This window comes from Abramis brama (genome assembly GCF_963993115.1).
Source record: "Abramis brama genome assembly, chromosome: 10".
Lineage (NCBI taxonomy): Eukaryota > Metazoa > Chordata > Actinopteri > Cypriniformes > Leuciscidae > Abramis > Abramis brama.
In genome coordinates, this window is record NC_139972.1 from 6,847,453 (window position 1) to 6,861,032 (window position 13,580).

The 13,580-nt window shown below is 34.0% G+C and overlaps 1 protein-coding gene and 1 long non-coding RNA gene across 6 annotated transcripts in view; one reads left to right on the plus strand and one right to left on the minus strand.

Moving 5' to 3' along the window:
* The window catches only part of LOC311090795 (uncharacterized protein), a 61,626-nt gene that overhangs the window by 20,811 nt on the left and 27,235 nt on the right, over window positions 1–13,580 (plus strand). The gene's annotated exons all lie outside the window — the stretch shown is intronic.
* On the minus strand, window positions 3,116–8,421 carry LOC311090239. 5 transcript variants are annotated; one of them, XR_014607867.1, is made up of 6 exons: window positions 8,231–8,421; window positions 7,875–7,984; window positions 7,734–7,779; window positions 6,565–6,629; window positions 4,878–4,979; window positions 3,120–3,147 (listed from the first exon to the last, which is right to left on the minus strand). It is a non-coding gene; the product is annotated as an uncharacterized lncRNA (long non-coding RNA). The 5 variants fall into 5 exon arrangements; XR_014607866.1 differs by lacking the exon at window positions 4,878–4,979 and having other exon boundaries at window positions 3,116–3,147; XR_014607870.1 differs by lacking the exon at window positions 3,120–3,147 and having other exon boundaries at window positions 4,749–4,979.

The window sequence follows — 13,580 nt, forward strand, 5'->3', positions numbered from 1 at the left end:
TCATGAGGCACAACACCCTCAAAAATGTCATGCATGACATCTGGGGGATAGCCAGAGAGAACATGAAAATGAGAAAGGCGTGTAGTGAAGACACATTCTCTTTTAACACCAAAACAATTGGTGCCAGTCTCTTGTGCAGACTTCAGGTGAACATCATAGCTCTCTGTCTTTCTAAGGCTAAACACATCTGACCTAACCTCATTTGATTGAATATCCGAGCTCTTTGCAGTGCAAAATCTGCAGTAATACTGACCAGAAAAACTCTCTACAAAGCCAGCTATGCTATGGGCACCCAGGTTGTCTGCAATCACAACTTGAACAGTACCCTTCACAAACTGACCAATTGAATGAATGAAAATACCAGTTTCTTCAAGTTGTGCCAGGTCATCAAGAAGAGGTTCAAGGACTTTACTAAAGTCGTATTGTTTCACGTCATCACTTTTACACAATACAGCCAAGTAAATTGATGACAATGTTGCATGAGAGCCAGAAGGTAGATTGCCTAAAGTCCAATAGACAATCATCAATATACAGCCTTAACATAAGTGTAAAATCGCCACCCGACAGTAAAGCATTTTCCCTAAAGACACTGCCATCTTGATAGGATGCATAAATGGCTTTGGCAGATATGTGGTTTGCCATTACTTTTTCAGACACATCCTTCCTAGCTAACAGCTGCTGCAAGGATCTCAAAATGGGGACATACTGAAAAGTTTTTCGCTCTTGTGCATCAAAGATGTATTCAACAGGTTCCACAGCATGGAAGTGACTTTTATAAAACTCCTTGCGCAGATAAGCTGTGTTTAGGAGATCACTCTGGCCTATTGCTGTATGCAATGGATTAGACTCGCACACAACTTTAGCAATTTCTGGAATAAATGACTCAAAGGCAACGTGTTCCTGAAACAGATCTTTGAATTTGTCACATGTAAGAGTAAGGGATCCAGTACTCAGTAAGAAGTGCAGCTCTTCTAAAAACTCATCAATTGCTATGGCTGGAACATGTTCCAGTTTCAATAACATTGCCGCAAAGTTTTCGACAACAACACAATTAAGGTCCTGAACCCCTGCACTGCTTTGTGAGCATACACCATATGAAGCAACCTCATTAATGTCCACAATTTCATCTACATCTCTTTCAGACTCAGTTGCCCCAGATGTAGATACTACGCCAAACTTAAAGTCACTTAATGAATGAGGGGTGTGTTTTCTGTTTTTGTGGGACCTAAAGGTACCATAAACATTTGTCTGAAAATCACAGCTAGAGAACATACAACTAATCACCTCATTTTTCTTTAAATGTGTACCTATGTGAACAAAATAATCCTTCTCACAACCAATATTGTTGTTTGTACACAAATTACAACAGAAGGTAGTCAGTTTTGGTTGCTCAGGATCTTGCAGGTGAGATGCATGCACTCTACTTAAGTGGATCAATAGAGCATTCCATGTCTTATAGACCCTTTTACAGCCCACTTGATCAAATAGTTGCGCGCGCATTTTGGCAATGGAAGTGGTGTTTTTCCCCACTGGCTCTAACGAGTTCCCAGCTAGAAATTTTTTGTTCTAAAAATGTTCTAAGAACATTAGCATGTATTGTTCTATAAATGTTTTCAGCGGCTAGTTTTAGTTTTGTTCTCAGAATGTTCTTTTAAAAGTTTGGAGAACATTCTTTAAAAACATTATTAAAATGTTTAGTAGTAACATTCTTTTAACATTATTCTCTAACGTTCTTAGAAAGTTTTCAGCGGCTAGTTTTAGTTTTGTTCCCAGAATGTTCTTTTAAAAGTTTGGAGAACATTCTTTAAAAACATTATTAAAATGTTTAGTAGTAACATTCTTTTAACATTATTCTCTAATTTTCTCAGAACGTTTTCAGCGGCTAGTTTTATTTGTGTTCCCAGAATGTTTTTTTAAATGTTTAGAGAACATTTTCTAAAAACATTATTAAAATGTTTAGTAGTAACATTTTTACAACATTATTCTCTGACGTTCTTATAATGTTTTTAGCGTGTAGTTTTATTTTTGTTCCCAGAATGTTCTTATAAATGTTCGGATAACATTTTTTTAAAAACATTATTAAAATGTTTAGTAATAACGTTCTTATAACATTATTCTCTAATGTTCATAGAACGTTTTCAGCGGGTAGTTTTATTTTTGTTCCCAGAATGTTTTTTTAAATGTTTAGAGAACATTTTCTAAAAACATTATTAAAATGTTTAGTAATAACATTCTTATAACATCATTCTCTAACGTTCTTATAATGTTGTAAGCGGATAGTTTTATTTTTGTTCCCAGAATGTTCTTTTAAATGTTCGGATAACATTATTTAAAAACATTATTAAAATGTTTAGGTGTACCATTCTTACAACATTATTCTCTAACGTTCTTAGAAAGTTTTCAGGGGGTGTTTTTATTTTTGTTCCCAGAATGTTCTTTTAAAAGTTCAGATAACATTTTTTTTTACAACATTATAAAAATGTTTAATAATAATATTGTTAGAACATTATTTCTCCTAAAAGGTAGGATAACATTCTCTAAGAACACTCTAAAAATGTTTTGTGATGATGACGTTCTATAAATGTTTAATCATAACATTTTTAGAACATTATCCCTTTATTCTTATAAAGTTTTTAGCAGGAAGTTTTATTTTTATTCTTAGAACATTCTTCTAAAAGTTAGGATAACATTCTCTAAAAATACTCTTAAAAATACTACTTAACATTCTTATAAATTTTTTAGTGGGAAGTTTTATTTTTGTTCCCAAAATGTTCTCTTAAACATAAAAAATGCTTAGCTATAACATTGTTAAAACATACAATTTTATTAATCTCTAAAATAAAACAAAAATCTAACAGGTTTATGAATGGCATTCACATAAATTATTAGAAGTTCTGCGTACAGTAGATGCCCAACATTACATGAAGAACTCAGTAAAGTCCAATGTGCAATCACACGTCTTGACTGCTGTTTGCTCAGAGCGCTCATCATCAGTCTTTGGTTGTCTTGGTTCTTGCAGAAAAAGAATAAAGTCATCTGCATTAATAGGTGTTCTACTGTTCTTCTCTTCTTGTTTTTCAGCTGCTATCCCAGTTAGCATAATTGAGAGCTCCATTCTCTGTGCATGGTAGAGTTTTTCCTCATAGCCTATAAAAGAAGATCATGCAACAGTGTAAACAAAAATAATACAAATACATATTACATATTAAGATCACAAGCAATATTGACTTTGAAAACTTTCAAAATTAGCCAGCCTAATTATTAATCAGAAATTAATTAGATTAGTTTATTTAAAAGTATAAATATGATACCTTATGAGTATCTATTTTGTTTCTGTAATTTAAAACATATACTTAATCCATTATATACATGTTAAAGGGATACTCCACTTTTTTTGGAAATAGGCTCATTTTATAACTCCCCCAGAGTTAAACAGTTGAGTTTTACCGTTTTCGAATCCATTCAGCCGAGTTTCTGATATTTAGAAGAATGTCAGTAACCAGACAGTTTCTGGTCTCATTGACTTCCATAGTATATATTTTTTCCTACTATGGAAGTCAATGAGACCAGAAACTGTCTGGTTACTGATATTCTTCCAAATATCAGAAACTCGGCTGAATGGATTCGAAAACGGTAAAACTCAACTGTTTAACTCTGGGGGAGTTGTAAAATGAGCCTATTTCCAAAAAAAGTGGAGTATCCCTTTAATAACACAACTAGAGGCTAAATTATTTTAACAAACTACAAACTTGGCTTGAGAAGTGTGAACCTCGAACTCAGGTAGCCTTGAGCACAGCTGCAGCATGTCACAGCACTGCCCACGATGCTTTTGCTCTGATGTAACAGCTCATTTTCATCAGTTATATTGTCTATGGATTGTTACATTTCTTACAGATTTCTGCTTGTTTTAAATCAGATACAGATAAAGTAGTACTGCATTTGAGATAGAACAATTTCTAGTGTGATTTAATCATACCTGTGAATCGTCTCTTTGCTATTAGCTAAGCTGTAAGTTTTAGTTACTTCAAAAGCAGAAAGAAAAATATGCTATAACTTCTGTTTCTTATTGAGAAATCACAGGACAGTGTTGACACTAACTTTTTGTGCTCCAGTAGGTTTCTGTGTGCGCACAATCTGCATGTTAAATGTGAGCTACTGTCTGTGCATATGAAAGCTTGTTTCCGCCATGGAATACAATTTTTCAATTCAAACTTTTTTTTCTCAGAAGTGCGAGATATAAACTCGCAATTGGCCGTTTGAAAGTCAGAATCACAGGATAAATTAGTAAAACCTGAGAAAAAAAAGCAATTCTGGCTTATTTTTTTTTGCTGTCGTTTCTATATGAGAACATTAATGCACTTCATCAATACAGCTGCTCTGAGAGTCACTTCAGCAGCATTTTAGCTTCATTTGAGAAAAACTATCATCATATCATAAAACACAGAGAAACTCAAAGGTCTACACGGCAATCCGTCAAATAAAAGTTTGGTTTAACCTTTGAAGAACGTTTTGCTTAAATCATTACATTTTAAATAATTGGTTATAGCAATTTAATTAAACCATTCAAATGGAATCAAGAAAACAAAAAAAAAATTACTTTTGGGAGATGCGAGAGCGAAGTAGTCCAGTGATAATTAACAGGCAGCCATGGTTAATGTAATTTGCAAAGACCCGCCCCCTTTAGTTACTGTTGCTATGTCCAACAAGCCATGAAAAATACATTGCGGATCACAGAAAAAACGCTGAAACGTTTAAACGCAGAGACAAGACAGAGCAGGTTACTTTTGATATGAAAGTTGAAACAAAGTCTCAACGTTTAATTTGTGTAATTTTTTTAGAAAAAAATATTTTTGGTAAAATAAAAATGTAAAAAATACCTGTCAATCAAACTCCCTCGAAGGGTGAATTCTGAGGGGAGTAAAAAAGACAGCTCACAATTCTGATATTTTCTTGCAATTGTGTGTTCTTGCCTCACAATTCTGAGAGAAAAAAAACAACTGTAATTTTACTGATGGAAACAGACAGTAAAAAAGTGGACTTCAAAGATTTCTTATTCTGTAGCTCCCTGTGGGATTTTTTTGACAAGTCCATAAAAATGCATCCATCCATGATAAAAGTACTCCACACGGCTCTGGCAGGTTAATAAAGGCGAAAGGTGAAGCGAAGTGATGCGTTTGTGTAAGAAACATATCCATATTTTATATTTTAGGGCTGGGAATCGATTAAAAAAAGTAACTGATTATTTACACAATTTGCTGTAATTAAATGCAATTAATTGCATTTCCCCCAAGCTTGTAATCATCAATATTTAAACTTAGAATAACCTAATTAAACAACAAAAAGGAAAAAAAGGAACAGAAAATAGCCCTGTATTAAAATAATATTAAACATCAATATATCAATATATTATTATTTTCAATAATCAATCAACATAATAAATTTAACAATTTATTATTATAAATTTTTTTTTCTAATTATCAAAATAAAACAGTCCTACAAAGCTATTATTACAAGAGCATGTGATCAGAGCAGGTAATTTTACCATTGTTGTCAGCATGACTATACCAGCTCAGTAGGGCTATTTCACAGAAGTCTACTACTGAGAAATTTCACGTTATTTGACTTTGCTTTTCCAGTGCATGATCGGTACATGATTGGAGCGTTTGGGCCGTTAACGACAGAGCAGAACGTGCAGCGCAAACACGGAGCAGAACATTGAGCAAAGAGCTCAATGTTTGCTCAGTGTTGTGTGTGTGTGTCAGTGCGCCGACACACACACACGGAATGGAGAGCGCGGAGCGGAAAAGACCCGCTCATGAAAGCTGCGTGAGAATAAAACCTGATCGCCAAACACGGAGGGGCGGGACGGCATATTTTGCAGCCTTTTCCGCAACAGGAAGTCATTAAAATGAGGCAAAAAAAGTGCTGCGTTAATTGCATTTTTTTTATAAACTCGTTAAGCATCTCAAATTAATCGCGAAGATTAACGTGTTAATTCCCCCAGCCCTACCATATTTATAATTTTATCGACTTAAATAACTAGCTTCCAGCAGACAGCCATATGCAAGTCAAATTACGCCCAAAGAGTTAGTCAACGCATCGATACGCATATGCGCCTGCAAGGCTACGCATCACTACACTTCGGCCGCCATATGCGTCTATGCGTAGAAAAATGTGTCGTCCCAGTTTTTGATACGCGACGCACCGTTGTATGCAATACTATGCGTTGTTGGTGGGGGCAAAAGTGCAAGTTGCTTGCGTCCGACGTGTTGACTATAAAAGGCTCTTGTCGGTGCATGACATAGGAGTAGCATAAGCTTTGACGGCTCTCGCGGTTCAAACAAACAGGGCTAGGCAATAAATTCAAGCTCCTCCCACATTTCTCTTTATATGATTCTCTTTAATGATAATTTTTCTAAAAATCTCTGTGGAAAGAAAGTCAGATATAAATCTGGGACAGATATAAATCTGGCACGAGGGAGAAAAAAATAGATCATTTTTATTTTGGAGTGCATTGTGCGTTTAAAATTGACTACGGTTTTATAAAATGCAGTGGATACTTACTAGTGATGGACTTGTTTCTCTGTTGGTGCCTGTTCTGCTCCGTAAACATTGGTCCAATGCTTGATCTTAAGAAAATGTAAAAAGTGTGTTAATGTGTGTTAACAGACTATTGATCTGGGTGACATAGGACCATTTTTTATGTTTTCCTTAAGTGTTAGGCTATATAAATCTGGAGAACCCTTACTAACATTAACCATGGTTTTGCAACACTAACTAAATGGTAATAAATTATTGTAATCAATCCACCATAAAAATATTGTTTCTACACTTTACTATAATAAAAACCATGGTTAATTTAGCAAAGGACCCTGGGAACATGTCCTAAAAAGAACAGCTCATCCAAAAAATAGACTCTCTATCGTTATTTACCGGTACTCCATGTTGTTCCAAAACTGTATGAATTTATTTTGTATAACCTTAATTAAGATATCTTGAGAAATGACTTCACTGTTTTGTTTTTTTTTTTTCATAAAATGGGTTCCAATGTTGTTTAATTCCCAACATTCTTGTATTTCAGAGAAGTAAGTCATACAGGTTTGAAAATAATTTCATTTTGAAAGGACATTTATGTTATGTATAAAGACACAATGTTCTCAGTTCCCTCATTGTAAAGCTCCTATGCTGAGGTTTATTTTATTTTATTTTTTCAAAATGTTGCAAGTAAAATGTTCTAATTGTGTTAACTTGTCACATTAGAAGAACGTTTTATGAAGAACATTCAACATCTCATCTCTCAATGATATCCTCAAAACATTTCCCTAACGTGACAGAGAGAATGTTCTTCTTTTGTTATCATGAAACATTGGGACAATGTTATATTGAGATCATTGTACAACTTTAACTTTAGCAACATTCCCAAAATATGCTCAAAATGTTGCAAGTAGAATGTTCTTCTTTTGTTATCATGAAACATTGGGAACATTTGTTTCCATAAAATGGGTTCCAATGTTGTTTTATTCCCAACATTCTTGTGTTTCACAGAAGTCATACAGGTTTGAAAATAATTTCATTTTGAAAGGACATTTATGTTTGGGTCAGCTAGGCCCATAAAAACTCATATCAAGAAGACAGGTACAATTTTGACTGGAGGGTTTGGACCAGTGTGCCTTTGAGCAGAGTTTACATGTTCTGCCTCTATTTCACGTGTATTTTACTATGACAATACTCACCGCAACTGAAGATCATGTGGCTGGATAATATTTATTCCCAAAATTCCTGGATAATGGGAAACACACACATACAGCAATATTATTAGCTATTTGTATTTACTTACTAAAAGAGACATAAAAAGCTTGCAAATTTTTACTCACCAGCTCAAAAACATATTATGATGATGACTCATCATTTTGACGGTAACGTTAGGCCGATATCCCGCGATCATTCAAAAGCCTAGTTTTCATAGTGTGGTTCGAGTTCCTCTCTGTATAAAGACACAATGTTCTCAGTTCACTCATTGTAAAGCTCAGACTATGCTGAGGTTTATTTTTATTTATTTTTATCAAAAACTAACTTAGCTGACAATATTTAGCCTAACGTTACACATGCAGCCTGAAACATTGACATAATATCGATATTGCTCTAGTCGCATTTAAAATTAGCTTCTCAATTTAACACACTATATTTTGATGTAGCATAATGTATTTTTATATAAAATAAAGTTATTTACCTTCCGCAGATTGCAATATGTCCGTTACACGTAGGCTACGTTGTTAAAATTCGTTGTCCATTTACATCCCGCAACTCGCTCAAAATAAAAATGTAACAGTACGATGCAAAATAATCCATGTTTTAAACAATGTAAAAGCCACAGAACCGAAGGAGGCTAGTACTGAAGATCCTCCCGAGCAGCAGCACACACACACAGACTCTAACAGACGAATATTCAAACTTCAAACTTGACCAGTAAAAGGCGCGCATAGCTGCCATTGGCCAGATTCCTGGATGACAGTCTGAATAGCCAATCATGCTCAAAACAACTCGAAGAGACAGCCAATAATGTGGTAACATTGCAATTACAGGAAAAGATTACATGTTTTAAAAGAAAGAATATGAAAAAAATGTGCACGGCTATTTATTTAGTTGTATTTGTAAGCTGGCTGTTATATTTAATCAATTGGTTAAATGGTGTCTTCATTGCAGTGCATGATAAAAAAAAATAAACTTACAATAACATATAAATAATAATAATAAATTACACAAATAATATATACCATGTATAACAACATATATTTACCACTGCTCTGCCAAACAGCAGTTTAAAAGAGCAAACATATTATATATTAAACAGAGCAAACATTGCATATGTAGGCTATTCATATACAATTCTGTATACCTACCTACATGAAAAACTAATGGATTGGTATCATGGTAACATTAGAGTTACATTCATGTGACCCATAATGATCCTTTTGCACTTTAACAAAATATTGACCTTTCCTTTAGAAACACTCTTATGCCTAATAATGTCAACTTGCTTTTCACCCTGTGTGGCACAGTTACACAACCTGTTGGTTTAGGGTTAATCCTCTGTCCAACACAACACTTTGGTAACATTGGCATAATTCTATACAAGTTACAACATATACCCCGGGTTTCACAGGCAAGGTTTAAGCCTGTAGTCCCAGACTAAAATGCACGTTTGAGCTGTTTTACCTGAAAGCAACTTGCACTGACATATCTTAAAATATGTCAGTGCCATTGTTTTGTCTCAAGATGCACACCAGTAATGTTTCTTTTTCTTTTTTCTAAGGCACATTTTTAAAAGCTAATTAAATGCACTAAGGCCTAATCCTGGCTTAATCTAAACTCTGTGAAACCGGGTCTGGGTTAGAAATTAAGGGTTAAGGTTAACCCTAACCCTAACCCTTGTCTACAGACTTTTATTTAACAGCATGGATACTCCAAGGTGTTGACTGCAGTGGTTAGGCCTTTAGCGTTGATACAGGACGAATAACTTCTTACTGTGACAGTCTGTAATGTATTTTAGCAAAGAGTGTTTGTATGGATTGTCCCTAATTAAGATAGAGCTATTGGTGCATTCAAGTCATGTCATAAAGATCGTATTTACAAGTTGAACGCCACCACAATGATGAGAATATGAGTAGGAAGCTCAGGATTTTCTTTAACCCCGATCTTGAAGAGTTAGGGGTGTGTCAGTGGGAAACATTGTGGGATACCACTATACTTAGGTATTTAGCAGTGACAATGAAGTAAGCTAATGCCTGCACAAAATATGATAGCATTAATATGTAACAGTATAATATGTGATGATAAAGTTTACAGTGGCTTCATTAATTTAAAACATTAAACAAAATTGTAAAACCTCATGAATACAAACTTCCCAGGAGGACTTAAATGCACCATATGTTCCATCGTGAACCCTGTTGGCCTGCTGTCAGACCAGCAAGCTCAATTTAACAATAATTGTGTAGTTTGATTGCTAAATGTTACATTTAAAATGTTCTAGTTTTGTTAACACGTCACATTACAAGATTTTTTTTAAAAAACACTCATCATCTCAGGTCTCAGTGATATACTCAAAACATTTTACGAACGTTGATTTGATAATGTTCCTCCTCTGTTATTATGGAACATTGTGCCAATGTTTTACTGAGAACATTATATAATCTGTTATCTCAACAACATCCTCAAAACATCCTTAAAATGTTGCAATTAAAATGTTCTAATTGTGTTAACACATAACATTACAAGAACGTTTTATAAAGAACATTCAACATCTCATCTCTCAATGATATCCTCAAAACATTTTCCTAATGTGACAGAGAGAATGTTCTTCTTTTGTTATGACAAAACATTGGGACAATGTTATATTGAGATCATTGTACAAACTTTAACTTTAACAACATTCCCAAAATATCCTCAAAATGTTGCAAGTAGAATGTTCTTCTTTTGTTATCATGAAACATTGGGACAATGTTATATTGAGATCATTGTACAAACTTTAACTTTAGCAACATTCCCAAAATATGCTCAAAATGTTGCAAGTAAAATGTTCTAATTGTGTTAACTCGTCACATTAGAAGAACATTTTATAAAGAACATTCAACATCTCATCTCTCAATAATATCCTCAAAACATTCTACAAATGTGACAGAGAGAACGTTCTTCTTTTGTTATGACAAAACATTAAGACAACGTTATTTTGAGATCATTGTACAAACTTTAACTTAAACAACATTCCCAAAATATGCTCAAAATGTTGCAAATAAAATGTTCTAATTGTGTTAACTCGTCACATTAAAAGAACGTTTTATAAAGAACAATAAACATCTCATCTCTCAATGATATCCTCAAAACATTTTCCTAATGTGACAGAGAGAATTGTTCTTCTTTTGGTTTTATGAAACATTGGGACAATGTTATATTGAGATCATTGTACAAACTTTAACTTTAATAACATTCCCAAAATATGCTCAAAATGTTGCAAGTAGAATGTTCTTCTTTTGTTATCATGAAACATTGGGACAATGTTATATTGAGATCATTGTACAAACTTTAACTTTAGCAACATTCCCAAAATATGCTCAAAATGTTGCAAGTAAAATGTTCTAATTGTGTTAACTCGTCACATTAGAAGAACATTTTATAAAGAACAATAAACATCTCATCTCTCAATGATATCCTCAAAACATTTTCCTAATGTGACAGAGAGAATTGTTCTTCTTTTGGTTTTATGAAACATTGGGACAATGTTATATTGAGATCATTGTACAAACTTTAACTTTAATAACATTCCCAAAATATGCTCAAAATGTTGCAAGTAGAATGCCCTTCTTTTGTTATCATGAAACATTGGGACAATGTTATATTGAGATCATTGTACAAACTTTAACTTTAACAACATTCCCAAAATATGCTCAAAATGTTGCAAGTAGAATGCTCTTCTTTTGTTATCATGAAACATTGGGACAATGTTATATTGAGATCATTGTACAAACTTTAACTTTAACAACATTCCCAAAATATGCTCAAAATGTTGCAGGTAAAATGTTCTAATTGTGTTAACTCGTCACATTAGAAGAACGTTTTATAAAGAACAATAAACATCTCATCTCTCAATGATATCCTCAAAACATTTTCCTAATGTGACAGAGAGAACGTTCTTCTTTTGTTATGACAAAACATTAAGACAACGTTATTTTGAGATCATTGTACAAACTTTAACTTTAACAACATTCCCAAAATATGCTCAAAATGTTGCAAGTAAAATGTTCTAATTGTGTTAACTCGTCACATTAGAAGAACGTTTTATAAAGAACATTCAACATCTCATCTCTCAATGATATCCTCAAAATATTCTATAAATGTGACAGAGAGAATGTTCTTCTTTTGTTTTTATGAAACATTGGGACAATGTTATATTGAGATCATTGTACAAACTTTAACTTTAACAACATTCCCAAAATATTCTCAAAATGTTGCAAATAAAATGTTATAATTTTGTTAACTCGTCACATTAAAATAACGTTTTATAAAGAACATTCAACATCTCATCTCTCAATGATATCCTCAAAACGTTTTCCTAACGTGACAGAGAGAACGTTCTTCTTTCGTTATAATGAAACATAGGGACAATGATATTTTGAGATCATAGTACAACTTGTTATTTCAGAAACATTCCCAAAACATCTTTTGAATGTTGCAGTTAAAATGTTATATCTTAGTTTTCATATAACGTTATAGGAACATTTTTTTAAATGAGAAAACATCCTTAAAATGTTCGGTAAACATTACATTCAAATGTTTTCTTTAGAACATTAACCAAACTTGTAGGGAATGTTAGCGAAAGTTCTGAGAACGTTCCCTGCTAGCTGGGTTGGCACCTCCAAAAGTTTATCAAAACGGTTTCCCAGCATCAAAATGTCTGGTTGTTGCGTTTACGGTTGCACTAATCGATATTCCACCAAGGGGCTTAAGTTTTATAGGATTCCGACAGGATCACGGCCGTTTCAAAATAGTGGCTGCAGGCGATTAAACGTGTTGAGGACATAATAAAAAATGCTCGCGTCTGTTGTTTAATCCGCTCGCGTAGCTTGACACGCTGCTGATTCTCGCCATACTTCCGTTGCCAATATGCGCGCGCATACGTCATCGTTGTGTACAAACAGTAAAAGGGTCTATGCAAGGACAACGTGAATACATGCATGGGTATAAGTGGCTACGGCCAAAATGTTTGTGCTTCAATTTGTAATGTTTCAACAACTCAGATCTAGTAGATGCTGAAAACTCACAGGTCTTACACTTCCACATACCTTAATGACCCAAAGGCATATTTAAGATTTGCTCCAGACAAAACAAAACTCCCACACTGTCAGGTAGTCTGGGGAAGAAAATAGGGGGAAAATGTCAGCTGACAAATAGGAAACATATCTAATTAAAATCAGATCTAGTCACAATAGGGGTGTAACGGTAGGCTACATGTAATATTATTTAATTTATTTATTAATTCGTCTTAATTAATTTGTTCATTTTATTTTTCTATTATTGACAATAGGCTAGCCTAATAAATGAAACAGTCCTTATAACAAGAAGGCCTATCAATAGGCTATTTATTTATATGTTATATTATCTGCAATAGGCTAATAACGAAAACCTGTGCAGCAGGACTATCTATATATTAGGTTTAATTTTCTATTGATTATAGATAGGACTATACTTTATTTATTAAAATTAAACTGCATGTTTCCATTGATTGTGAAGTTAGACATCGAAAATGTCAGATCAAGCGCATGGGGCTGCATGGTTTTTCTTGTTAGGAATAGGGATGCACCGATCCGATATTCAGTATCGGTATCGGCTCCGATGCGTTTACTCTGATCGGTCTCGGTCACGAGATCCAGTGAGAAGCGCTTGAATTCAGCGAAGAACACAAATGTCTCAGTGATTTAAACCAGTTTAAAGGCAGATGAAACGGCGCTGACAAACAGGAGAAACACTGTGCGCAACGATACAGTCACAAGGCTTTTCAATCTACAAATTCCCATAATTTACCATGG